The sequence below is a fragment of the Myxine glutinosa genome, chromosome 8, assembly GCF_964187855.1.
Source record: "Myxine glutinosa chromosome 8, kmMyxGlut1.1, whole genome shotgun sequence".
Taxonomy (NCBI): Eukaryota; Metazoa; Chordata; class Myxini; order Myxiniformes; family Myxinidae; genus Myxine; species Myxine glutinosa.
This window is the reverse complement of record NC_136268.1, coordinates 67,354,271-67,379,604: the sequence shown is the minus strand read 5'-3', so window position 1 is coordinate 67,379,604 and position 25,334 is coordinate 67,354,271. Positions and strand designations below refer to the sequence as shown.

Sequence of the window (25,334 nt, the reverse complement as noted above, 5' to 3'; positions counted from 1 at the left end):
TTGAATTTTTTTTTTGTATATTACGATAAAAAGAGCGGCGTCATTTAGACGATTAAGGATATCAATGAAGAAACTAATGGTAATGATGAAAGTTGAAGATTGCATTTTAATTTCAAATGGACATATTCCGTGCAACATGCACTTTACAAGAAATAACCAACTTCACTTCATCAATGCACTGGAAAAGGTGGTTATGAAGGAGCTGCGCTCCAACGCGAGTCGAAAGAATTGACGCGACCAAAGGCGGAACTCGTCCGAGTTGCTTTGTTGAAACAAAACAGCTCAGGTATTCTGACAAGCCCGTTTATCGGGCAGCAATATATATACACATTTATGCCGGGGCGTTTGCCCGGGAAAACCGAGACCGGGCATGCCCGGGTGTCAAGTGCGAGTCCTGGAAAGGCGAGTCTGGACATGCCCGGACGCTCTGGGCGAGCCCTGGAAAGGCGAGTCTGGACATGCCCGGGCGTCCTGGACGCGGCCTGGCAAGTCGAGGCTGGGCGTGCCCGGGCGCTCTGGGCGAGCCCTGGAAAGGCGAGAGCGGGCATGCCCGGCGCTCTGGGCGAGCCCTGGAAAGGCGAGTCTGGACATGCCCGGGCGTCCTGGACGCGTCCTGGCAAGTCGAGGCTGGGCGTGCCCGGGCGCTCTGGGCGAGCCCTGGAAAGGCGAGACCGGGCATGCCCGGGAAAGACGACACCGCGCGTGCCCGGGAGGTTCGGGCATGCCCGGGAACAGCGAGTCCGGGCATGCCCAGGAGAGGTGCGTCTGGGCCCGTCCGGACGAGCCCGGCATGGCGATCGCGCCCTGGCCGCGTCCTGGCAGGTGCAAGGCGATTGTGTACATTCAGCGGGAACCGCTACACATGCCCCTCCAGAATCGACCTGCACCGGCAGGGTCAATTTAAGGGGGGTCCGGATGACCCGGCCGAAGCGACCCCTGGAGGGTCGTGGGGGGGGGGGGGGGGGTTCCGATCTAGTGGTGGGTGGTCGAGCGGGGGGAACTGTGGACGGGTGGCGGCCTCGCCGCGGAGGAAGGGCCAAACGTGGTGGTCGGTCGACGTCCACGTGCGCCGGTTTGAGGCGGTCCACAGAGATCCGGTCCGACCGGCCGCCAACGTCGACGACGAAGGACTTGTCGCCCCTTCGCAGGACCCGGAAGGGCCCGTCGTATGGCGGCCGGAGTGGCCCCCGGTGCGCGTCATGACGCACAAAGACGTACTCCGCTGTGCGAAGCGCCGGGGGGACGTAGGACTGGGGGCCACCGTGGTGGGACGTTGGCACGGGGGCAAATCATCGGGTGGCCTCCTGGAGGTCCGAGCGCTGGTGTGCGGCGGACCAGGGACTGGTAGCGTCGGGCACGAACTCGCCCGGGACGCGGAGCGGCTGGCCGTAGACGAGCTCGGCGGCGGACGCCCGGAGGTCCTCCTTGGGGGCCGTGCGGAGGCCCAAAAGGACCCACGGCAGCCAGTCGGTCCAACCGTCGTCCTGAAGGCCGGCCATGAGTGCAGCCTTCATGGAGCGGTGAAACCGCTCGCACAACCCGTTGGCTTGGGGGTGGTAGGCCGTGGTGCGGTGCAGCGTGACCCCCAACGAGTGGGCGACCGCGCCCCAAAGTTCGGACGTGAACTGTGGGCCGCGGTCGGACGAGATGTCCGCCGGTGCGCCGAAGCGCGTGACCCAGGTGGCGATGAACGCCTGTGCCACGTCGGCGGTGGTGGTGGAGGTGAGGGGCATGGCCTCCGGCCACCTGGTGGTTCTGTCCACCATGGTGAGCAGGTGGGTGAACCCCCGCGATGGGGGCAGGGGACCCACCAGGTCCACGTGGACGTGGTCAAAACGCCGTGCAGGCACGGTGAAAGGGGCTAGCGGGACCTGGGTGTGGCGGTGGACCTTGGCCCGCTGGCAGGCCGTGCAGGCGTTGGCCCAGTCGCGGACGTTCCTTCGAAGGCCGTGCCAGACGAAACGCGCCGACACCAGCTTCTGAGAAGCTTTCCGGCCCGGGTGAGAAAGGCCGTGGATGGAGGCGAAGATGCGGCGCTGCCAGGAAACGGGCACGATGGGGCGAGGCTGGCCCTGGGAGACGTCGCAGAGCAGGACGGTGCCCGCGAAGGGAATGTCGGCCAGGTGGAGGCCCGTGTCCGCCGCCCGGAGGGCCTGCACCGAGGTGTCGGTGGTCTGGTCGGCCGCCATGAGCGCGAAGTCCACGCCGTGGTTGACCGCGTTCGCGCTGGCCCGAGAAAAACAGTCGGCCACGGCGTTGTCTTTGCCGGCGACGTGCCGGATGTCCGTGTTAAATTCCGACACGGCGGAGAGGTGGCGCTGCTGGCGGGCCGACCACGGCTCTGTGACTTTGGCCATTGCGTAGACCAATGGCTTGTGGTCGACGAAAGCCGTGAACGGGCGGCCCTCCAGGAGGTGTCGGAAATGGCGAACGGCCAGGAATAGACCGAGCAGCTCGCGGTCGAACGTGCTGTATTTTAACTTGTTCGGCCGGAGTTGCCGGCTGAAAAAAGCGAGTGGCTGCCAAACCCCGTCCACCCATTGTTCATGGACGGCGCCCACCGCGTAGTTGGAGGCGTCCGTAGTGAGGGCGATGGGCGCGTTGAGCACCGGGTGAGCCAGCAGCATTGCGTCGGCGAGGGCCCGTTTTGCGCTCGCGAAGGCCGCGTCCATGGCCGCGGACCAAACGATGTCATGCTTGGCCGGCTTGCACCGGAGGGCCTCGTAAAGGGGCCGCATGAGCTGAGCAGCGCGGGGCACGAATCGGTGATAAAAATTCACCATGCCGAGGAACTCTTGTAGGGCCTTGATGGAACGGGGACGCGGGAACGTGGTGATGGCCTCGACCTTGGTTGGCAGCGGCACGGCCCCGGTCTTGGTGATGCGGTGGCCCAAAAAGTCAACGGTCGTCGTGCCGAAGTGGCATTTGGCCGGGTTGACAAGGCGACGTCGTTTGACGTCGACCAGCAGCCCGTGCGCGCAGAGGAAGTCGGCGCCCAGCAAAGCCATGGGGACGCAGGCAGTCACAAAGGTCCACTGAAAGCGCTGGCTGCCGAAGCAGAGGGTGACGTCGCGCGGGCCGAAAGTGCGTATGGCCGAGCCATTAGCAGCGACCAAAGAGGGGCCGCAAACGGCGTCCCGCCTGTCCTGCTCGGAGGCGGGTATGACGCTCAGTTGGGCGCCGGTGTCACAAAGGAAACGCCGCCCGGACGCTTTGTCCCGAATAAAAAGCAAGTTGCCCGAGTGGCCGGCGCTCATGGCTGGGAATGAACGCCGGCCCGGCCGTTTCCCGACTTGGCGAAAGTGCACGGGGGTCGGCACGTCCGAGCCTTGTGTCCGAGCCTGGCGTGGTAATAACACCACGCCTGGACAGGTGGAGGCCCCGGCCGTCGTGTCGGAAGCGGTCGGCGCGGCATGGCGGCCGCCAGTTGCACCGGCAGTTCGGCCTCCAACCGCGCAGGGCGCTCGGGCGTCATGGGCGTCGCCTCGGACGGCGGGAGGCTCCAGGTAGCCGCGCCGATGTGTTGGCCCGCCGAGGAGATCTTATCGGCTTCCCTGGCGAGGGCGCGGGGATCGGTGATCGACGTGCCAGCCAGGGCGAGGCGTACCGGGTGAGGCAGCTGGCGAAGGAGCAGCTCGCGGAACAGAAAATCCGGAGAGTGCTCACCGAGCAACGAGAGCATATAGTCCATGCGCTCGGATGGGCGCGTGTCGCCGAGCTCGGGCAGGTCGAGCAGGCGCCGTGCGCGTGCCGCCGGTGAGAGGGCGAAAGCATCGAGGAGGAGCGTCTTCAGCGCGTCATACTTGTCAGCAGCCGGCGGGTGCTCGAGGAGGCTCAGGGCGCGGGCCGCGGTGGCGGAACCGAGCGCTGCCACGACGTGGTGGAAGCGGGTGTCGTCCGCGGTGATGCCTCGCAGGGCGAACTGGGAGTCCGCCTGGGCGAACCAAACAGCCGCGTGAGCCTCCCAGAAGGTAGGCAGTTTAAGAGTCACTGCCGTGTCCATGTCGGTAGGTCACCAGTGAAGGAGCTGCGCTCCAACGCGAGTCGAAAGAATTGACACGACCAAAGGCGGAACTCGTCCGAGTTGCTTTATTGAAATAAAACAGCTCAGGTATTCTGACAAGCCCGTTTATCGGGCAGCAATATATATACACATTTATGCCGGGGCGTTTGCCCGGGAAAACCGAGACCGGGCATGCCCGGGTGTCAAGGGCGAGTCCTGGAAAGGCGAGTCTGGACATGCCCGGACGCTCTGGGCGAGCCCTGGAAAGGCGAGTCTGGACATGCCCGGGCGTCCTGGACGCGGCCTGGCAAGTCGAGGCTGGGCGTGCCCGGGCGCTCTGGGCGAGCCCTGGAAAGGCGAGAGCGGGCATGCCCGGACGCTCTGGGCGAGCCCTGGAAAGGCGAGTCTGGACATGCCCGGGCGTCCTGGACGCGGCCTGGCAAGTCGAGGCAGGGCGTGCCCGGGCGCTCTGGGCGAGCCCTGGAAAGGCGAGAGCGGGCATGCCCGGGAAAGACGAGACCGCGCGTGCCCGGGAGGTTCGGGCGTGCCCGGGAACAGCGAGTCCGGGCATGCCCAGGAGAGGTGCGTCTGGGCCCGTCCGGACGAGCCCGGCATGGCGATCGCGCCCTGGCCGCGTCCTGGCAGGTGCAAGGCGATTGTGTACATTCAGCGGGAACCGCTACAGTTATCTCTTTATTACGTACGGAAATATGGCCCAATTGTTGAACTTCCCTGAACCCACCGACGACGAGAAGGTGCAAAGATCCCTCATTTGCATAAATACGATTTAATAATTAACAATCGCCCTTCTCCTCCCCTCCCCCCCACCCCCCAAATACTCCGACGTCCAGCCTCATCTCAAACCTCCTCTTTCTCTTTTTTTCTCTCGCTCTTGTTCTTCTGTCATCCTCCCTTCTTTTCTCAGTGCAACGCCCAAGTGCGCACACTCAGTATATCGTCGCGCGCCATCGTGCCACCATGCGCCTCCCCGAAAGTGCACAACCACTTGGTGTTCAAAACACGTGGACTGGGTGGTTATCCTGTTATGCTTTCCAGTCTCACTAGAGGGCTCTTCAAACCAGGATAATTACGATAACATGGAATAGAACACATTAATGGGATTGCGGGAATGCCAAGGATTCTCGATTCGTGTGAACAATTTAAACAATTAATTGATTAATCACAAAATAAACAAGAAGGAGCAATAAGAGATTGCAGACCTCAGCCAGGACGTGCTTTTAGTGGTTTTTAAGGATATTGTGTTAAAGGAAATATGGCGGCCGAACCACGTGACCGACGACGTCATCATTATTTTTTTCTCCACCAATTTATTCATAGATGACGCTCAATAAATTAAATCTTGATCAGATGAAGTTTTGTATTTATCGAATTATGACGTCATAATGGAGGAATTTTTTATTTTTATTTTTATATACAACATCGAAGCTGGTGTAAGAGATAACATTAATCACACAAAAAAACGAGCGCATAAAACATAATAAAGGGAGCGGGAGACAAGATGGGGAGAGAGGGGGAAGCACACAAGAACAACAGTGGAGAACAGGGACATCGGGAGATCTGTGGGAGGGAGGGGGTTTGGGGGGTGGCGGCGTGGGAAGGGGGGGGGGGTGGGGGTAGGAGAGGTATAAAACACGTGGACAGTGTGAGGACTTCCAAGAGAGGAGTCGGTATTTCAAAAAAGTGGATCTTTCTAATGGTTCGAATTGGTTCTAAAGGGTAATTCTAATGCTATCTAAAGGGTAATTATAATGGGTTATAAGGGGTAATACTAATAGGTTATAAAGGGTAATTATAATGGGTTCTAAAGGGTAATTATAATGGGTTCTAAAGGGTAATACTAATCTATATATATATAAAACACAGTTTGTGTGTGTGTGTGTGTGTGTGTGTGTGTGTGTGTGTGTGTGTGTGTGTGTGTGTGTGTGTGTGTAATGTTACCGATAGACTCCGAAACGGAGAGGCTCACGTGCTTGATATTTGGCATAGACATGGCCATTGAGCCTGAGACGAACATGGCCGAGACCATATTTGACGAGATCCATATTTTTTATTCATATTTACCTCAGCGCATTTCAGCGAAGTACCTGCTAATCTCAGCCAGTGCCAGAACAGCTCCCTGATTCGCTCAGAGTGATCACGTGATGCTCCATCCCGTCACACGTCACACGTTTGCACGTAATTCAGGGCGAAAAGCGATTGCCTTTTTCACCTTTATGCGATCGTGTTTTGTGTCGATTTTGTGCGATATGAATTAAATTTTAATTCATATTTCGTGTTTACGAATTCGAATACGAAGGATTTCCCCTTTCCCCTTTCGATTTCGAATACGAATCGAATACGAGCTTGAGTCGAGAGGACGAATGTACGGGTTGGGAATGTACGGGTCTCCCTTCCTCCACCCGGCAATGCCGGTACTGGAGGGCATGGGTCACAGGATCGGTGAGTCTCCAAAATCCGCTTAGTGCTCTTGCGAAGATGCAGGACGATGTCGCAATTGTTGTGCTGCTCTCCGACCATGACAACTGCAACGTTTATTGTTGACTGGCCATCCCCTTCCCTCCCCCCTCCCCCTCCCTTCCCCCCTCCATCCTCCCCCTCCCACCCCCTTCCCCCCTCCCCCCTCCCCCTCCCCCCTCCCACCCCCCTCACCCTCCCATCCCTCACCCTCCCCCCTCCCCTCCCCCCTCCCCCTCCCATCCCTCCCCCTCCCATCCCTCACCCTCCCCCTCCCCATCTCCCCTCTTCTCCCCTCTCCCCCTCCCCCTCTTCTCCCCTCCCCCCCCTCTTCTCCCCTCCCCCCCTCTTCTCCACTCCCCCCCGTTCCCCTCCCCTCCCCCCCCGTTCCCCTCCCCTCCCCTCCCCCGCCCGGCAATGCCGGGTACTTCTGCTAGAAGGTTATAAAGGGTAATTCAAAAGGCATCAAAAGGGCAATTCTAATGGGTTCTAAAGGGTAATTATAATGGGTTCTAAAGGGTAATACTAATAGGTTATAAAGGGTAATTCAAAAGGCATCAAAAGGGTGATTCGAATGGGTTCTAAAGGGTAATTCTAATGGGTTCTAAAGGGTAATTCTAATAGGTTCTCAAGGGTAATTCTAATGGGTTCTAAAGGGTAATTCTAATTGGTTTTAAAGGGTAATTATAATGGGTTCTAAAGGGTAATTATAACAGGTTCTAAAGGGCAAATATAAAGGTATCTAAAGGGTAATTCGAATGGGTTCTGAAGGATAATTCTCATGGGTTCGAAAGGGTAATTATAATTGGTTCTAAAGGGTAATTATAATAGGTTCTACAGGGTAATTATAATTGGTTCTAAAGGGTAATCATAATTGGTTCTAAAGGGTAATTCTAATAGGTTCTAAAGGGTAATTCTAATGGGTTCCAAAGGGAAATTCTAATGGGTTCCAAAGGGTAATTCTAATGGGTTCTAAACGGTAATTATAATGGGTTCTAAAGGGTAATTCTAATGGGTTCTAAACGGTAATTATAATTGGTTCTAAAGGGTAATTATAATGGGTTCCAAAGGGTAATTCTAATGGGTTCTAAACGGTAATTCTAATGGGTTCTAAACGGTAATTATAATGGGTTCTAAAGAGTAATTCTAATGGGTTCTAAAGGGTAATTATAAAGGCTTCTAAAGGGTAATTATAATGGGTTCTAAAGGGTAATTATAATGGGTTCTAAAGAGTAATTCTAATGGGTTCTAAAGGGTAATTCTAATGGGTTCTAAAGCGTAATTATAATAGGTTTTAAAGGGTAATTCTACTGGGTTGTAAAGGGTAATTTAATGGGTTGTAAAGGGTAATTTAATGGGTGTGAAAGGTTATTATAATGGGTTCTAAAGGGTAATTATAATTGGTTATAAAGGGTAATTATAATGGGTTCTAAAGGGTAATTATAATGGGTTCCAACTTCTGAAGGGTAATTCTAAAGGTATCTCAAGGTATCTAAAGGGTAATTATAATGGGTAAAAAGGGTAATTTTAATAGATTCGAAAGGGTAATTCCAATGGGTTCTAAAGGGTAATTCTAAGAGGTTCTAAAGGGTAATTCTAAGAGGTTCTAAAGGGCCATTCTAATGGGTTCTAAAGGGTAATTCTAAAGGTGCCCAAAGGGTAATTTTAATAGATTCGAAAGGGTAATTCCAATGGGTTCTAAAGGGTAATTCTAAGAGGTTCTAAAGGGTAATTCTAATGGGTGCTAAAGGGCCATTCTAATGGGTTCTAAAGGGTAATTCTAATGGGTTCTAAAGGGTAATTCTAATGGGTTCTAAAGGTTAATTCTAATGGGTTCTAAAGGGTAATTCTAAAGGCATCTAAAGGGTAATTTTAATGGGTTCTAAAGGGTAATTCTAATAGGTTATAAAGGGTAATTATAATGGGTTATAAAGGGTAATTCTAATGGGTTCTAAAGGGTAATTCTAATGGGTTCTAAAGGTTAATTCTAATGGGTTCTAAAAGGTAATTCTAATAGCTTCTAAAGGGTAATTCTAATGGGTTGTAAAGGGTAATTCTAATGGGTTGTAAAAGGGTAATCTAATGGGTTGTAAAGGGTAATTATAATGGGTTGTAAAGGGTAATTATAATTGGTTATAAAGGATAATTATAATGGGTTATAAAGGGTAATTCTAATTGGTTCTAAAGGGTAATTCTCAAGGCATCTAAAGGGTAATTTTAATGGGTTCGAAAGGGTAATTCTAATGGGTTCCAAATGGTAATTCTAATGGGTTCTAAAGGGTAATTCTAATGGGTTCTAAAGGGTAATTCCAATAGGTTCTATAGGGTAATTCTAATGGGTTGCAAAGGGTAATTCTAATGGGTTGTAAAGGGTAATCTAATGGGTTGTAAATGGTAATTATAATGGGTTCTAAAGGGTAATTATAATGGGTTCTAACTTCTAAAGGGTAATTCTAAAGGTATCTAAAGGGTAATTATAATGGGTAAAAAGGGTAATTCTAATGGGTTCGAAAGGGTAATTCTAATGGGTTCTAAAGGGTTATTCTAAGAGGTTCTAAAGGGTAATTATAATGGGTTCTCAAGGGTAATTCTAAAGGTAAGTAAAGGGTAATTCTAATGGGTTATAAAGGGTAATCGTAAAGGGTTCTAAAGGGTAATTCTAATGGGTTCTAAAGGGTAATTATAATGGGTTCTCAAGGTGAATTCTAAAGGTATCAAAAGGGTAATTCTAATGGGTTCTAAAGGGTAATTCTAATAGGTTCTAAAGGGTAATTCTAATGGGTTCTAAATGGTAATTCTAATAGGTTCTAAAGGGTAATTCTAATCGGTTCTGAAGGGTAATTCTAATGGGTTATAAACGGTAATTATAATGGGTTGTAAAGGTTAATTCTAATGGGTTCTGAAGGGTAATTATAATGGGTTCTAAAGGGTAATTATAATGGGTTCTAAAGTGTAATTATAATCGGTTCTAAAGGGTAATTCTAATGGGTTCTAAAGGGTAATTATAATAGGTTCTAAAGGGTAATTAGAATGGGTTCTAAAGGGTAATTAGAATGGGTTCTGAAGGGAAATTATAATGGGTTCTAAAGGGTAATTCTAATGGGTTCTAAAGGGTAATTCTAATGGGTTCTAAAGGGTAATTATAATGGGTTCTAAAGGGTAATTCTATTGGTTTCCAAAGGGTAATTAGAATGGGTTCTGAAGGGTAATTATAATGGGTTCTAAAGGGTAATTCTATTGGTTTCCAAAGGGTAATTAGAATGGGTTCTGAAGGGTAATTATAATGGGTTCTAAAGGGTAATTCCAATGGGTTATAAAGGGTAATCGTAAAGGGTTCTAAAGGGTAATTCTAATGGGTTCTAAAGGGTAATTCTAATGGGTTCTAAAGGGTAATTCTAATGGGTTCTAAAGGGTAATTCTAATCGGTTCTAAAGGGTAATTCTAATGGGTTCTAAAGGGTAATTATAATGGGTTCTAAAGGGTAATTATAATCGGTTCTAAAGGGTAATTCTAATGGGTTCTAAAGGGTAATTATAAAAGGTTCTAAAGGGTAATTAGAATGGGTTCTAAAGGGTAATTAGAATGGGTTCTGAAGGGTAATTATAATGGGTTCTAAAGGGTAATTCTAATGGGTTCTAAAGGGTAATTCTAATGGGTTCTAAAGGGTAATTATAATGGGTTCTAAAGGTTAATTCTAATGGTTTCCAAAGGGTAATTAGAATGGGTTCTGAAGGGTAATTATAATGGGTTCTAAAGGGTAATTCTCATGGGTTCTAAAGGGTAATTATAATGGGTTCTAAAGAGTAAATTTAATGGGTTCTAAAGAGTAAATTTAATGGGTTCTAAAGAGTAAATCTAATGGGTTCTGAAGGGTAATTATAATGGTTTCTAAAGGGTAATTATAATGGCTTCTAAAGGGTAATTATAATGGGTTCTGAAGGGTAATTATAATGGGTTCTAAAGGGTAATTCTAATGGGTTCTAAAGGGTAATTATAATGGGTTCTGAAGGGTAATTATAATGGTTTCTAAAGGGTAATTATAATGGCTTCTAAAGGGTAATTCTAATGGGTTCTAAAGGGTAATTATCATGGGTTCTAAAGGGTTATTATAATGGGTTCTAAAGGGGTAATTCTAATGGGTTCTAAAGGGTAATTCTAATGGGTTCTAAAGGGTAATTATAATAGGTTCTAAAGGGTAATTCTAATGGGTTCAAAAGGGTAATTATAATGGGTTCTTCAGTGTAATTATAATGGGTTCTAAAGGGTAATTCTAATGGGTTCTAAAGGGTAATTATAATGGGTTCTAAAGACTAATTATAATGGGTTCTGAAGGGTAATTATAATGGGTTCTAAAGGGTAATTCTAATGGGTTCTAAAGGGTAATTCTAATGGCTTCTAAACGTTAATTATAATAGGTTCTAAAGGTTAATTCTAATGGGTTCAAAAGGGTAATTATAATGGGTTCTTCAGTGTAATTATAATGGCTTCTAAAGGGTAATTCTAATGGGTTCTAAAGGGTAATTATAATGGGTTCTAAAGAGTAATTCTAATGGCTTCTAAACGTTAATTATAATAGGTTCTAAAGGGTAATTCTATTGGGTTCAAAAGGGTAATTATAATGGGTTCTTCAGTGTAATTCTAATGGGTTCTAAAGGGTAATTCTAATGGGTTCTAAAGGGTAATTATAATGGGTTCTAAAGAGTAAATCTAATGGGTTCTAAAGGGTAATTCTAATGGATTCTAAAGAGTAAATCTAATGGGTTCTAAAGGGTAATTATAATGGGTTCTAAAGAGTAAATCTAATGGGTTCGAAAGGGTAATTATAATGGGTTCTTAAAGGTTGGAGATTCTAAAGGATTCTTCTGAAGGGTAATTCTGAAGTTCTGAAGGGTTCTGAAGGGTAATTATAATGGTTTCTAAAGGGTAATTATAATGGCTTCTAAAGGGTAATTATAATGGGTTCTGAAGGGTAATTATAATGGGTTCTAAAGGGTAATTCTAATGGGTTCTAAAGGGTAATTATAATGGGTTCTGAAGGGTAATTATAATGGTTTCTAAAGGGTAATTATAAAGATTTCTAAAGGGTAATTATAATGGCTTCTAAAGGGTAAATATAATGGGTTCTAAAGGGTAATTATAATGGGTTCTAAAGGGTAATTATAATGGGTTCTAAACGGTAATTGCCTGAGTGTCCCTTTCTTTTCCTCGGATCTTGTCACCCTGGTGTGTATGTGTGTGGAAGAGAGAGTGTGTGTGGAGGGAGAGTGTGTGCGGAGGGAGAGTGTGTGTGGAGGGAGAGCGTGTGTGGAGGGAGAGTGTCTGTGGAGGGAGAGTGACTGGGTGTGTCACGGAGAGTGTTTGTGGAGGGAGAGTGACTGGGTGTGTCACGGAGAGTGTGTGTGGAGGGAGAGTGACTGGGTGTGTCACGGAGAGTGTGTGTGGAGGGAGAGTGACTGGGTGTGTCTCGGAGAGTGTGTGTGTGTCAGTGTGTGACCGGTTGAACGATTTAAGGTTGTTAACACCCCAATCCAATGGAAAGCGCGCAATTCAGGGACTCACGAACGCTCGTCACAGAAAATGGCGCTTTAAACACGAAAAAAATAAACGAAATATTATCTCAATATATTCTACTTCCGATAAAAATTGATGACTTCATTGACCGAAATATTTAATCATGTAAATTTCCTTTCAGAGAGGTTGAATACATTTCACTCACCAATCGCCACAGAATCCACGGGCATCCGCGGTCGTCACGTGACACACGAGTTCGCGCTCTTCAGGAAGGAAACTCTCTTCAGATCAACAATGAATCTGTGATCGTTTTGAACGAGACGAGTCAGTTTTTTATGGATTGAAAATATTTTTGTATATTACGATTTAAGAGCGGCGTCATTTAGACGATTACGGATATTAATGAAGAAACTAATGGTAATGATGAAGGTTGAAGATTGCATTTTAATTTCAAATGGACATATTCCGTGCAACATGCACTTTGCAAGAAATAATCAACTTCACTTCATCAATGCACTGGAAAAGGTGGTTATCTCCTTATTACGTACGGAAATATGGCCCAATTGTTGAACTTCCCTGAACCCACCGACGACGAGAAGGTGCAAAGATCCCTCATTTGCATAAATACGATTTAATAATTAACAATCGCCCTTCTCCTTCCCCCCCCACCCCCCAAATATTCCGACGTCCAGCCTCATCTCAAACCTCCTCTTGCTCTTTTTTTCTTTCGCTCTTGTTCTTCTGTCATCCTCCCATCTTTTCTCAGTGCAACACCCAAGTGCGCACACTCAGTATATGGTCGCGCGCCATCGTGCCACCATGCGCCTCCCCGAAAGTGTACAACCACTTGGTGTTCAAAACACGTGGACTGGGTGGTTATCCTGTTATGCTTTCCAGTCTCACTAGAGGGCTCTTCAAACCAGGATAATTACGATGACATGGAATAGAACACATTAATGGGATTGCGGGAATGCCAAGGATTCTGGATTCGTGTGAACAGTTTAATCAATTCATTGATTAATCACAAAATAAACAACAAGGAGCAATAAGAGATTGCAGACCTCAGCCAGGACGTGCTTTTAGTGGTTTTTAAGGATATTGTGTTAAAACAAATATGGCTGCCGAACCACGTGACAGATGACATCATCATTAAAATTTTTCTCCACCAATTTATCCCAAGAGGATGCTCAATAAATTTAATCTTGATCGGATGAAGTTTTTTACTTGTCGAATTACGATGTTAAAGCGCGATGCTGCGCGCGCTAATGCTTACGCAAAGAGCAAGCGGACAACGCGGTTCATAAAAGAGTCTTTATTCAAAGTACTCAAACTGCAGCACGACTGCTCAGGGCTGCGCGCTCCGCGTATATCGTGAGGCCACGCCTCTCTCCCTGGCGTGGCCCATCAACCACTTGGTGTGCGGAGTGATGTCACCACATCAGTGCTTTCGTTTCCGCCACACGCGCCCCCCCAAAATCTCCGCGCACCTGAAGGGTCAGTTTGTGGGGCAAACGGATGACCCGGCCGAAGCGCCCCCTGGCGACTGGCGGCGTCTGGGATGCAGGGATTCCATCTGGGATGCCTCCAGCAGCAGGACCGGGGGGCGGCGTGGCGGCGGGGCTGGGCGGTGCCGGGGGTCCGCACGCAGGGGGGCGGCCCCGACGCGGGGGTCGGGCCACTGGCGGTGGATGGTCCACGTCGAGGTGGGCCGGCTTGAGGCGGTCTACAGAAACGCGGTCAGGAGTACCGCCGATGTCCAGGGTGAAGTGCTTCGCCCCAGTCTCCAGCACGCGGAAAGGCCCGTCGTACGGGGGCCGCAGTGGTGTCCGGTGGGCATCGTGGCGGACAAAGACGTACTCCGCCGTGCGAAGCTCCGGGGCGACGTGCGTCGGTGGGTGCCCGTGGCATGCCGTTGGCACCGGGGCGAACCTCTGGGCGGTCTCTTGCAGAGCGGAGCGCTGCTGTGCTGACCATGGTGCCGTGGAGTCGGGGAGGAACTCGCCCGGCACCCGCAGCGGTTGCCCGAAGACCAACTCCGCCGCGGATGCGCGCAGGTCCTCCTTGGGCGCTGTCCGGAGACCCAGCAGGACCCAGGGGAGCCTGTCGACCCAGCCGCCGTCGCGGAGGGTGGCCCGGAGCGCTGCCTTCAATGAGCGGTGAAATCGCTCACACAGGCCGTTAGCCTGGGGGTGGTAGGCCGTGGTTCGGTGCAGCCGGACCCCGAGCCCCTGCGCGACTGCCCCCCAGAGCTCCGAGGTGAACTGGGGGCCGCGGTCGGACAAGATGTCTGAGGGGGCGCCGAACCGGGCGACCCAGGTGGCGATGAAAACCTGCGCGACATCCGCCGCCGTCGTCGACGTCAAGGGCATGGCCTCCGGCCACCGGGTGGTGCGGTCCACCATGGTGAGGACGTGGGTGAAACCCCGCGAGGGGGGCAGAGGTCCCACCCGGTCCACGTGGACGTGGTCAAACCGGCGTTCCGGCACCGTGAACGGGGCCAACGGGGCCTGGGTGTGCCGGTGCACCTTGGTGCGCTGGCACGCGAGGCACGTCCTGGCCCAGCTGCGGACGGCCTTCCGGAGGCCATGCCAGACGAACTTGTCGGCGATCAACCTTTGGGACGCCCTCGCGCCCGGGTGGGACAGGCCGTGGATGGCGTCAAACACCTTGCGCTGCCAGCCCGTGGGCACGATGGGGTGAGGACGCACGAGGGAGACGTCGCACAAGAGGGCCGCGCCTGCGCCGTCGAACGGCACCTCGGTGACACGGAGGCCCGTGACGGCGGTCCGCAAGGCCTGGACGTCGGGGTCAGCGGCCTGGTCCGCTGCCATCCGGGCATAGTCGATGCCGAGGTGGACTGCGTGGGCGACGGCCCGGGAAAGGCAATCCGCCACCGGGTTGTCCTTCCCCGCGACGTGCCGGATGTCCGTCGTGTACTCGGACACGGCCGAGAGGTGACGCTGCTGCCGGGCCGACCACGGCTCGGTGACCTTGCCCATCGCGAAGATCAGCGGCTTGTGGTCGACGAAGGCCGTGAACGCACGGCCCTCGAGCAAATGGCGGAAGTGCCTGACCGCCAAGTGAAGCCCGAGCAACTCGCGGTCGAAGGTACTGTAACGGCGTTCGGGCGGGCGAAGCTGCCGGCTAAAGATCGCCAGCGGTTGCCAAGCTCCACGCACCCATTGCTCGTGCACCGCGCCCACCGCGTAGTCCGAGGCGTCGGTGGTGAGGGCGATCGGTGCATCGGGCGCCGGTTGCGTGAGTATGGTGGCGTTAGCCAAGGCGAGCTTCGCGCCCGTGAACGCCGTGTCCATCTGCTCGGTCCAGGTAACGTCGCCTTTGCCCGGCTTACCTCGGAGAGCTTCGTGCAGGGGGCGCAGGAGCTGGGCGATACGGGGCAGGAACCGATGGTAAAAGTTCACCATGCCCAGGAACTCCTGCAGCCCTCTGATCGTGCGGGGGCGCGGAAACCCCTTCACCGCCTCCACCTTGGCCGGCAGGGGGACGGCTCCGTGCCTGGTGACACGGTGCCCCAGAAAATCGATTATGGCGGCGCCGAACCGGCACTTTGCCGGGTTCACAATCAGGCCATGCTGGCTCAGGCGTTCGAAGAGCGTGCGGAGGTGGCGTAGGTGCTCTTCGCGGGACGCGCTGGCGACGAGGATATCATCCAGGTAGACGTAGACAAAATCCAAGTCGCGCAGGACGCTGTCCATCAGTCGCTGGAATGCCTGAGCCGCATTCTTCAGACCGAAGGGCATCCGCAGGAACTCGAAGAGTCCGAATGGCGTGATGACCGCCATCTTTGGGACGTCCTCCGGCCTGACGGGGACCTGATGGTAGCCGCGTATGAGGTCCACCTTCGAGAAGAAGGACATGCCCGCCAAACGGGCGGAAAAGTCCTGAATGTGGGGGACGGGGTAGCGGTCGGGAGTCGTGGCGTCATTGAGACGGCGATAGTCCCCGCACGGTCGCCATCCCCCGCCGGGCTTCGGCACGATGTGCAGCGGCGACGCCCAAGCGCTCTCTGAGCGCCGAACGATGCCGAGTCGCTCCAGGGTAGCGAACCCCGCTTTTGCCAGCGCCAGCTTCGTCGGCTCGAGGCGGCGTGCCCGGGCGTAGACCGGTGGCCCGACGGTGGGGATGTGATGGGCCACCCCGTGCTTGACGGCCCCCGCCGAGAAGGTGGGCCGCGTGAGGGCCGGGAAGCCGGCGAGGAGGCGGGTGAATGCGTCCGCTGCCGGAAGCGTACAGACCAACGTGGCCGGAACCGAACCGTTCGGCAAGCCGCTTGGGAAGCCGCTCGTTGAGCTGCTCGACGAGCTGGGCAGCGCACAAGCGAGCGAGCTGAACGTCTCGGCCTGGACAAGACGTCTGCGCTTTACGTCGACCAGGAGCCCATTAGCGCACAGGAAGTCCACGCCAAGCAGTGCCATGGGCACGTCGGCGGTGACGAACGTCCATCGGAAAACCTGCCCTCCGAACCGCAGAGAGAGGCAGCGTTTTCCGTACGTACCGATGGGCGTCCCGTTCACGGCAAGCAGCGCGGGGCCCCCGCCCGCGGCGTGCTTGTCTGACGTGCCGGCGGGAACGACACTCACCTGCGCTCCCGTGTCACACAGGTAACGGCGCCCGGATAAGGTGTCCGTTATGAACAGCAGGCTGCTCGAACGGCCGGCGCTCATCGCCACTATTGAGCGCCGGCCCGGGCGTTTCCCGACCTGTTGAAGGAGCATGGCGGATGACATTGCCGAGCCTCGTGGCCAAACTTGGCGTGGAACCAGCACCAGGTGGTGGAGCTGGAGGAGTGTGGCTGGCTCCGCCAGGCCGGTGGAGTTGGCGGTTTTCGCCGCGGCGGTGGGCGGGGCATGGCGGCGGTCACGAGGGGCGTATCAGCATGCTGCGTATGCTGTGGAAGCTGATGCTGTGGATCAGCAGCATCAGCCTCGAGGTCCGTGACGGCCGCGCCGACTCTCGCCCGCGTATCCGAAGCCGCGAAGTACCTGTCCGCCTCGGCTGCCAATGCTCGGGGTTCCGTTAGCCCGGTCCCGGCCAACGCGAGGCGAACCTGCGCTGGAAGTTGGCGACGGAAAAGCGCCCGGAATAGAGAACCGGGGGCTTCGTCGCCCAACAGTGACAGCATATGGTCCATTCGGACCGACGGGCGCGTGTCGCCGAGCTCGGGGAGATCCAGGAGGCGGTCGGCCCGTGCGTCGTCCGTGAGGCCGAACGTGGCTAGGAGTAGCCGCTTGAGTGCCTCGTACTTGTGGCCGTCCGGTGGGTGGCGAAGGACGGACACAACTCGAGCGGCCGTGCCGGGCCCGAGGGAGGCGACGACGTGGCAGTAGCGCATGTCGTCGTTGGTGAGGCGCCGAAGCTGAAATTGGGCTTCGGCTTGAACGAACCAGACTTCGGCTTGGGCCTCCCAAAATTCGGGAAGTTTAATCGCCATTGCCATGGCGTCGTGTTCGGAAGGATCGCTACGGCAGATCCAACGTCGAGGTCACCATATAAAGCGCGATGCTGCGCGCACTAATGCTTACGCAAAGAGCAAGCGGACAACGCGGTTCATAACAGAGTCTTTATTCAAAGTACTCAAACTGCAGCACTACTGCTCAGGGCTGCGCGCTCCGCGTATATCGTGAGGCCACGCCTCTCTCCCTGGCGTGGCCCATCAACCACTTGGTGTGCGGGGTGATGTCACCACGTCAGTGCTTTCGTGTCCACCACAATGTCATAATGGAGGAACCTACAGTCGTGGCCAAAAATATTGGCACCTTTGCACTTTTTTCAAATAACTCACAATTTTCTCTTTTCAAAAATAAGTTGAAATTGACAAAAGTATTTGGTCTCCACAATTCTTTATTTCACTGTTAATATTACAGAACCTTTGTTTTTTATTCAGAACGTAATATATCCGTTTAAATCAGAAAATAAAAAGAAATGGCATTGACAAAATTATTGACACCCTAAACTTAATATTTGGTAGCACGGCCTTTGGACAAAATAACTGCAGTCAAGCGCTTTCTGTAGCCATGAATGAGCTTCCTACACCTCTCTACTGACAGTTTGGCCCACTCTTCTTGTGCAAACTGCTCCAGTTCTCCTATATTTGAAGGGTGCCTTTTCCCAACTGCTGTTTTCAGATCTCCCCACAGGTGTTCAATGGGATTTAGATCTGGACTCATTGCTGGCCATGTCAGAACAGTCCAGCATTTTGTCTTGAACCATTCCTGGGTGTTTTTGAAGTGTGTTTGGGGTCATTGTGCTGCTGCAAGTCCCATGACCTTCGACGGAGACCCAGCTTTCTGACATTGGGTTCAACGTTGTGCTCCAAAATGCCTTGGTAGTCTCCTGATTTAATGATGCCATGCACCGCCTTTGGACGGTGCTCTTGATGATGCCAATTCAAGGCAGCCAGTGCTAAAGGCAGCACAGCAACCCCAAAACATCACTGAACCTCCTCCATGTTTGACTGTAGGGAAGGTGTTCTTTTCTTTGAAGGCTTCATTTTGTTTTCTGTAAACATGGAGATGATGTGCTTTACCAAAAAGCTTTGATTTGGTCTCATCTGTCCACAGGACATTCCAGTTTTTTTGTTTTGTTCCACTGCAAACCAAAGAAATACATATGTGGTTAGCAAAATATTTCTTAATTTCAACTATTTTCTGGAAGAAATGGTGAATTATTTGAAAAAAGTGAAAGGGTGCCAATATTTTTGGCCACGACTGTATGTCAATCCGACTGCCACACACTCAATTACTGTAGGTGTTCAAGATGTCGTATTGACTAAAATGCTGATAAACGTAGCTCCAAATATCTTTCATATTAATTTATATTCTCCCTCAAATCATTCCTGAAGATGAATGGGCCAAAAATCAATGTGGGAAATCCAAATGAATATCATTAATATATCAATGACTTTGTATAAAGTCATTACTTACTTTATATGAGTACATGCAAAAGCTAATGTGACATTTCCCACGATATGTGAGCTTTATTGTTAATTATAGAGCATTTTAGGCTGAAATGGATGGGAAGTGAGATGTGTCATACATTCCATGAACACTGTAATGAGGGTGTGACAGTCCAATTTAGCTCATAATGAGGATATGGGTGTGGTTTTACAATTTATTTCAAACGACAGTGGTAATATGTTTTCTCAATATATATATATATATATATCGTTTCAACGGGCTGTTGTAAGGGAATTTATTCCCAACAGAATGTGAGATATTGAGGGGATTTGCTCGGAATGTCCTTTGAAAGCATAACAGCAGGGACCCGCGGATATTCCATGTGATGTAGAATGTGTCGTCAAGTCCGCAACCCTTTTATTCTTCAAGTTCTCAACCTCCATTCCCCAAACCCTATTTCCCAGCTCTCTATCCCCTCTCTGACCCATTCCCCCACCCCACTCTATTCTCTCCTCCCACTTTCTTCTTCAAGTCCATAACTCCCCCCTCAACTCCAAAACTCCCCCCTCAACTCCAAAGTCTGCAACTCCATCCCAACCCCAAGTCCTCAACCGCCACCCCCCCCCCCCCAGGAACCCTGCCCCCAAAGCCTCAACCACCCTTTTCTAACGATTTTCCTTTTTCTGTCCCTTTTCTGCCCTTCCCTCACTCAAACTCTCTGTCCTCCACTCCCCCTTTCGTTTTGAAGTCACCAACCCCCCCCCCCCCCTCCCCTCCTATCTATCAACTCCAAGTACGTATAATAGTCACGAACTGTTAAGACTGCTAAGGTTTCTCGCCAAAGTAAATCGATGGAAAGGTGATTATACATTGACAAAATTGACTGAATAGCTTCTGATTATATATTTATATATATACACTGCATGCAGAAAGTATTCAGACCCCTTCACTTTTTTCACATTTTGTTATGTTGCAGCCTTATGCTGAAATCGTTTAAATTCATTTTTTCCCTCATCAATCTACACTCAATACCCCATAATGACAAAGAAAAAACAGGATTTTAGAAAGTTTTGCAAATTTATTAAAAAGAAAAAACTGAAATATCACATTTACATAAGTATTCAGACCCTTTGCTATGACACTTGAAATTTAGCTCAGGTGCCTCCCATTTCTCAGAATCATCTTTAAGATGTTTCCACACCTTGATTGGAGTCCACCTGTGGTAAATTCAATTGATTGAACATGATTTGGAAAGGCACACACCTGTCTATATAAGGTCTCACAGCTGACAATGCATATCAGAGCAAAAACCAAGCCATGAGGTCGAAGGAACTGCCTGCGGAGCTCAGAGACAGGATTGTGTGGAGGCACAGATCTGGGGAAGCCTACAAAAAAATTCTGCTGCATTGAAGGTTCCCAAGAGCACAGTGGCCTCCATAATTCTTAAATGGAAGAAGTTTGGAACAGCCAGGACTCTTCCTAGAGCTGGCCACCCGGCCAAACTGAGCAATCGGGGGAGAAGGGCCTTGGTAAGAGAGGCGACCAAGAAACCCGATGGTCACTCTGGCTGAGCTCCAGAGATCCTGTGTGGAGATGGGAGAAACTTCTAGAAGGACAACCATCACTGCAACACTCCACCGATCTGGGCTTAATGGCAGAGTGGCCAGACGGAAGCCTCTCCTCAGTGGAACAACCATGAAAGCCCACTTGGAGTTTGCAAAAAAGCACCTAAAGGACTCTCAGACTGTGAGAAACAAGATTCTGTGGGCTTTCATGTGTCTTTCACTGAGGAGAGGCTTCCATCTGGCCACTCTGCCATTAAGCCCAGATCGGTGGAGTGTTGCAGTGATGGTTGTCCTTCTAGAAGTTTCTCCCATCTCCACACAGGATCTCTGGAGCTCAGCCAGAGTGACCATCGGGTTCTTGATCACTGTTCTCACCAAGGCCCTTCTCCCCCGATTGCTCAGTTTGGCCGGCCGGCCAGCTCTCGGAAGAGTCCTGGTTGTTCCAAACTTCTTCCATTTAAGAATTATGGAGGCCACTGTGCTCTTGGGAACCTTCAATGCAGCAGTGATTTTTTTGTAGGCTTCCCCAGATCTGTGCCTCGACACAATCCTGTCTCTGAGCTCTGCAGGCAGTTCCTTCGACCTCATGGCTTGGTTTTTGCTCTGATATGCATTGTCAGCTGTGAGACCTTATATAGACAGGTGTGTGCCTTTCCAAATCATGTTCAATCAATTGAATTTACCACAGGTGGACTCCAATCAAGGTGTGGAAACATCTTAAAGATGATTCTGAGAAATGGGAGGCACCTGAGCTAAATTTCAAGTGTCATAGCAAAGGGTCTGAATACTTATATAAATGTGATATTTCAGTTTTTCCTTTTTAATAAATTTGCAAAACTTTCTAAAATCCTGTTTTCTCTTTGTCATTATGGGGTATTGAGTGTAGATTGATGAGGGAAAAAATGAATTTAAACGATTTCAGCATAAGGCTGCAACATAACAAAATGTGAATAAAGTGAAGGGGTCTGAATACTTTCTGAATGCACTGTATACATATATATATAACCATATAACCGTCATTGCTTTGTGACGGGAATATGAAGAGAGAGGCGGGTGAGAGAGAAGGGGGGTGGGTGAGGAAGTGGAGGTGAGGGTGAAGGGGAGGTGGGGAGGGGAATGGGATAGTGAAGGAAAGGGAAGGGAGGAAGAGGGTAAAGGAGGTAAAGGAGAGATAAGGGAAAGGGGATGGAAGCGAGAGTGGGGAGATGGGAAGTGGGAAGAGCGTGTGGTGGAAGAAAGGAGTGGGGGGGTGGGGGTGGAGAGCGGAAGCTTCACCACATGTCGCTATACTGCACACTCCGGGAGGAAGAGGGTGGTGCGAGGAGGGGAGTGAGACTGAAGGAAAGAGAGAGACAGAGGTGGGGAGGGGTAGGGGAGAGGGAGAGGGGGCGGGGGTAGAGAGAAAGGGATTAGATCTAATATGGGAGAACCAATGGCAAAACCAATGGGTGTACCTTGGTGTTGATGGTAAATTTCACCACCAAAGCAGAAGTATGTCGATGTAAAGCACAAGCCCAACAGTGAAAACAGCTGTGTTGGGCTGTGTCGACTGCTATCTTCAAGGTATTGCTCTACCGTGATGGTGGCCTCTTCCGTTCTCCTTGCTGTGTCAACAGGGATGGACGTGAATCGGACCATGACATCAAAGGATACCATGATCTCATCATCTTCGATGTAGACATATTTGATGCATGAGAGGAACTCCTCAGCATTTGCCACAAACCTATCCACCTTCTCAGATGAGAAATACACAGTCTCCAGGAGTAGTTGGGTATAAGAGGGTATGTAGGGTAGGGGTAGGGAATGAGGGGTTGGGTACACATTACACAAGATTTGGAAGCAAACACAGAATTGAGACATTCAGTCTTCTCACGAGCAGAATGAGCTGTGGTTTAATTTGAAGAGAGGGAAGGGATGAGAGAGAGGAGCATACACCAGAGACAGATTTGACAAAGTGCCCCGAGATCTTTGAAGAAGGGGACAGGTTTGAGAGTTCAGCATCAGTGTTGGCCAGATGTTGTTTTCTTGCTTTCCTAAGAGTGGACTGTGGACTCACACTTGTTCCATGCTTTGTGGAATAATCTGAGATTGCTTTCGGTCAGATTTGCCTTCCAGGAGACGGCAACTGCCCCACCACAATATTTGGGGTTCCAAAGACGAGAGGATGGGTATGGCCAATGCAGACGAGATGCTATAAATCTGTACAGTTCCATAAATTATATATATAATAATCTTCTATCAATTCTATCAATAAATCTATAAATCTGGTGAGAGTTCAGATGGCACCATATATATTTTACAATTTCCTACTCACATCCTTGTAATTGATATTAAAGTACTATGTCTAGTCATATTTTTTAAATCTACAAGCTCTTCTGTAAGCCTTAGATCAAAGTCACAATAATTACTTGTGCATTCTACCGATATGGATTGTCACTGAAGGTAGGGTACTGCATTTTGTTTTTCTAAGTTGAACTAAATAAACAAAGATTGTGAAACTGACCTCTAGAATCGCTCTCAATGACACTTTGCATACAAATGATACAACTAGAGAGTTCATAGAACATGATACCCCATACAGTGTTGAAGTTCATACTTCAATTGAAATAACATAATGATTTTAAAGATCATTAAAAACTTCCGGAAGTTTAGCGCTGTTGAAGCAGTCTTATACACCGCACTTATATACTGCCTGATTTAGCATTTGTACTGCTAAACTGGAGGTTATTGGAAGTGACAAGAAGGTGATTTGTGTTCTGCAGTGTTCAAGTAATAATTCAATTTCAATAAAATAAAGATCGTAAAAGTCATATAAATCAATTAATTCCAAAATTTACTACCGTTTTACCGCCGTTGACGCAGTGTCGATTACACCACCCGATCTAACACGTTACATTAGTTATTCGTGCCTGTTGTTTGTATATTCATGGCATCCTTAAAAACAGCAAGTTTCCTGTTTGAAAAGATTTTCAATTTTGTCTGACTGCCAGACAGACAGACAAAATATTTTTTTAATGTTACTCCTGTCTGTGCACATGTGATCGGGACGAATTCAGAGCCAAAGTAATAAACTACAGGTTTGTTTTCCGATTCATGTTCAAAATATAACATTCAATTAAAATCAAGCTGTTCCTCGATCAAACAAAGACGTTTGTAGACAGACATTCAGACAAAGTGAACCACTTGCTTCACTCCGCTTTTGCTTTGCATGTGCGGGGTAGTAACAAAAATGGGTGGGAACACAGAAAAGGCACTAAAGAAGGCATTTGGGATAGCACTACAACTGACCATGCGGTCCATCCTTGTAACATCTACTGGACAGCTAACGAGTTAATATTTTGGTTTATTGATTGGAATGATTTATTTATTTTACTACGTATCGGTATTGACTTGAATGACTCTCCTTCACGTGACTCGAGTTTGTGTTTCTTGAAAGTAACTCCTTTGTGGATCCTCATGTACTGTATAAGTGAGTTGTGGTACTTGCTTTTGGACCTCTGAAGTATATGTTATTTGGACTGTGCCTTGACAACTCTAACATAAATCCGACCTCCAGTTGTCCCTGAAGTCTTACAGCTTAATATAGAGGGCTTCACATCTCCGGAGCGGGAGCTACAAGAGATAAATTTGTGTGATGAGGATAAATCAAGAATTTCAGATTACAAACTCCATGCATTCACAGGAAGCCTTTACCATGGAAATGCCACTTATGTATGATCCACCATACACAACTGTGCAATGGTTGCCATGTCTACACCAGATGAAAATCTCCAGTGGAATGTTATCAAAGGAAAAGGCTTACACATTTATAATGTGTACAACCCCCTACCTGTGCGTCGACAACCTGGTGACCTCCCAGCAGTGCCCTTCTCTCATATTCTGTTCCAGGGTGACTTCAATTGTCAGCATCGTGGCTGGGGTTATAACCACTCAACAGCTAATGGGGAAGAACTTTGCAACTGGACTTTACAGTCACAAATGCGGAAAATCTCTATCCTGCCTAATGACTACCGTGCAAGGAGTGGTACATCGGATTGAAGATGGATTATGAGCTTCATGAGCAATCGGTCAATAATGTGAAACAGGCCAATCCCATATATGAAAAACATGTGCAATTGTACTTTGACAAAACCTTTTCCCCATTAGGATAGAGCACTCTGCGTCGGCTCACAAAAATGGGTGTACCACATTTTCCCCTGCCGCCGTGTCATGTCATAGAGTGCGCAAGCTGTGTCCTGCCAAAGAATTCAAACAAAATACGCAAGTGTTGTGCAGTTAATAACCTCACCCTTGACTCAGAAAATGATGAATGGCACATTTTAAGTTGTATGCATTGGGAGGTGCGTGTATCATTTATGGGCAAATTGGTTAAATTATTTCAAGGACGACGGTGAGGCCATCCTATATGGCACAATACACCAAATACCATAAGGTTACCGATAATTTGGCTCATTGGGAGTGCCTTCAGGGCCACCCCTAGACTATGCAATGGAATCTTTAACACCCACCACCTGATGCCAGCAAATGGGTCCCAAAACTTAACATTCCATATGCTCATTAACGAAATACGCTGCCTGTAAAACACTAAGGTGACAGTTTATAGTCGGGTCCAGAATTGAATCCAGACTTGGCTGCTCACAGGTAAGTATACCACCTCCGATCTATCTCACCAACCCAGTACAAATGTTGTAAAGCATGGTTTTGTAAATGTAAATGTAGTCAACCCGCATACTTTTCCGAGCAGCCATGCTATCAAGTTATCTTATATCCCACGATCTTTAGGGAATTCCTAAAAATGAAACTGTTCATTGTGTAAAGGCATTCTTGGGAAAAATGCCAGGGGCATAGGAAAGGACCCTTTAT

At 49.7% G+C, this 25,334-nt stretch overlaps 1 protein-coding gene across 1 annotated transcript in view; it reads right to left on the bottom strand.

Moving 5' to 3' along the window:
* RAD51AP2 (RAD51 associated protein 2) overlaps nt 1-24,436 on the bottom strand; it is a 53,009-nt gene extending 28,573 nt beyond the window's left edge. Inside the window, exons 1-2 of the mRNA XM_068124599.2 lie at nt 24,301-24,436; nt 12,195-12,289 (exon numbers count right to left, since the gene is read on the bottom strand). The gene's annotated coding sequence lies outside the window, so the exon portion shown is untranslated. The remainder of the gene's footprint in view (nt 1-12,194; nt 12,290-24,300) is intronic.
* Between the last annotated feature and the right edge of the window lie 898 nt (nt 24,437-25,334).